Consider the following 2,784-nt stretch of genomic DNA (forward strand, 5'->3'; position numbering starts at 1 on the left):
GCCCGGCTCCTGAGTTCACAGGGTGCGCCCAGCCCTGCTGGGGGGAGTCACGTCCCCGGGGACCTCGGGGCAGAGCCCCAGCCTGCCTGTGCCCCGTCCCTCGGGCATCACCCTGCGGGCAGGCAGGGCCAGGACCCAGAGCCCCGCCTCCTCTCTGCGCTTGCCCAGGCCCCACCCTGGGGCCTGAGGCCCAGGGAAGCGGTGGCCCCGTCTTCCCAGGATGGAGGCAGCGGTCCCACCACTGGCCCTGCTGTCCGTCCTTTGCTGCCTGCTGGTCCGGGAAGCTGTGGACGCTGCAGCCAGAGGGGCCCCTCTGCCCCCAGGGCCCCAGCTTGCTGGGCCTGCCCTGCAGAGGAGCCCACCCTTGGGCTTCCCCTGACCTGTGCATCCCCAGCCCAGTGGCTCGTGGTTCCTCTGCCCAGGTCCCCACCTTCCTGGGTGCCCCTGGGCCCCACCCCCCATCGGGAGCCGGCTTGGCGAGGTGCCTGTCCCTGGTCCCCCCATGGCATGTCACCTGTGTGGTCCCTGCCCCTCTCCCAGCCTCAGTGGGACCCTCAGGCAGGGTGGGGGCTGAGTCATCGCCGCACCCTCCGCGGGCACAGGGCTGGGGGCCCTTGGGGATGCCTGCTGGGGGGGGGAGGGGAGGAAGGAGTGGCGGCCTCGCACAGGGCTCTGGCTGGGTGCAGGCCCCGCCCCACCCCTGCACACCTGCTCCTCGGGGGTCTCCCCCAGGGCGGTGCACACCCACCTGGCCAGGCTGCCTGCTTGCTCGCCCCGAGGTGGGCCCCACCCCTCCCCGTTCTTTCTCTTTTGTGGCCAGACTTGGCTCCTTCGGGAACGCAAACTCCCAGGGAGGCCGAGGTTACTTCTAACCCGTGGTGGCACCCGAGCTGCTGTCGCTGTTTCAAGGATTCGGGGGGGGGGGGCAGTGCTATGCCCTCTGGACCCTGCTCCCGGGAGTGGAAGGAGCCCTGCTGGTTACTGGTCCCACCCGCACGGGGGCACTGGTGGGCACGCGGCTGTCGGGCAGGGCCCTCGGCCCCTGCTGCCTGTCCCGGGCCTCTGTGGTGGTCCGGGGCTCTTTCCCACAGTCCAGGCTGCTCCCCTGGACGGGAGTCCCCTGTCCTGGGGCGGCCTGGCAGCCCAGCACCTTTCATCTGCAACATCAAAGCCCCAGCCCTGTCATTACAGGCTGGGAACCTGGCTGCTCGGGCGCTGAGCGCGAGTGAGCCCATTTTATGGATGGGAAAGCTGCGGCTGCCCAGGACCCAGCTCCGTGATGGGAGCCAAACCTGGGCAGCCTGACGCCACCTGCATTGTGGGGGCACTGAGGCCTGGAGAGGGCAGGGGTCTCACAAGCCCCTGTTCTGATGGGTTCTTGGAGGTGGTTTGGGCCCCTGGTGGGCGAGGAGGCCCTGAGGAGTGAGTGACAGGGAGGAGGGAGGGGCTGGCTGAGTGCGGGGGGGGGACATGGGCTGGAGCCCGCCCAGCTGGCGTCTCCCGTGGTCTCTGAGGCTGGCCTGGCACCTGGCCACCTGCTGCCCCAGGTGAGGGCCCGCCTGACTCAGCAGCAGGCCCGGGCCTGTGCTGCCTGCCCTGCCCACGGCAGCCCTGGCACTGGAGGCCATGTGGGAGGCAGGCTGGGGTGGGGTGACCTGGGCGGGGCTGGGGGTGCTGGGCAGGGGGGAGAGTGGGCAGGTGGGAGGGGAGTGAGGGGAGGAGGCTGAGCCCGGCTCTGTGTCTGGGATGGAGACTTGGTGTGGACTAGGGTGGGAGGAAGCCGTAGCCCCGCCCCCAAAGCCCTCCCACCTGGGGCACAGAGGCTTCTGGGAGCTCGTGGCTCGCAGCCGCCCTGTCAGCTTGCATGGCCCACAGCCGTGGCCGTGGCTGTGGGGGGCGCCGCTGTGCCAGCCCCTGGCTGGCTGCTGGGGTGTGTGGTGCTCTAGGCTCACCGAGCCCAGGAGAGCTCGTGAGGCCCGTTCTGAGACTGCACCCACGTCTGGCTGCACCAGTCCCAGGCAGAGCAGCCCAGCCCCCACGCCGTCTGGAGCTGGGCCGGGATCTGCTCCCAGCAAACAGGAAGCTGGGAGGGACTTCTCCCTGCTGATACTGCGTTTATCAAGGCGGGCGGCCCCTTCCGCACAGGAAACCCTGGAGGCTGGGAGGACGCTGGGAAGGAATTCTTGGGGCCTTCCTGTGGGGGGGCGGCAGTGGGGGGGTGGGGATGGTGTGGGGGATCCCTGGGATCTCCAGGCTTTGGGGCCTTGGAAGTCCCTGCACCTCCAGCTCACGCACGTGGGAACGCCAAGGCCCAGGCCCGGCCCTGTGCCCTCAGACAGGGCAGGGTGGGGACAGTGTGAGAGCAGGGGACATTGCCGTGTGGGGCTGGGGGCCAGGGCCAGGCTGCTTCCCTCCAGGTCTGGCTTTGGGCAGGGCCGCCGGAGGCCTTCAGGGCCCCCCACCCCCACGCGCGGCCCTGGGTCCGGTTAGCGTCTTTCAAACATGAGCTGTGTGTTAGGTTACAGGAAAACGCTGAGGTGGCACAGAGCGCACCTGTGTGTCCCGGTCCTCCAGGGCAGGGGTCTCTGCGGTCTCTTCTGTCCCTTCCAGCCCCTGGCCTGCAGTGTGCACCTGCGGTTGTGGCCTGAGGTCCCCGGGGCCTCCCGGGGTGAGCAGTGCTGACCCGGTGCCGCCCGCCCCAAGGCCCAGCCCAGCCTCCTTCTGCAGCCCTGAGCCTCAGGTCGTCAGCTCTGAGTGACAGCAGGGCAGGGGTGAGGTCTCGCG

Source organism: Oryctolagus cuniculus, chromosome 20, assembly GCF_051225735.1.
Source record: "Oryctolagus cuniculus isolate XC-2025 breed Fujian yellow rabbit chromosome 20, ASM5122573v1, whole genome shotgun sequence".
Taxonomy (NCBI): Eukaryota; Metazoa; Chordata; class Mammalia; order Lagomorpha; family Leporidae; genus Oryctolagus; species Oryctolagus cuniculus.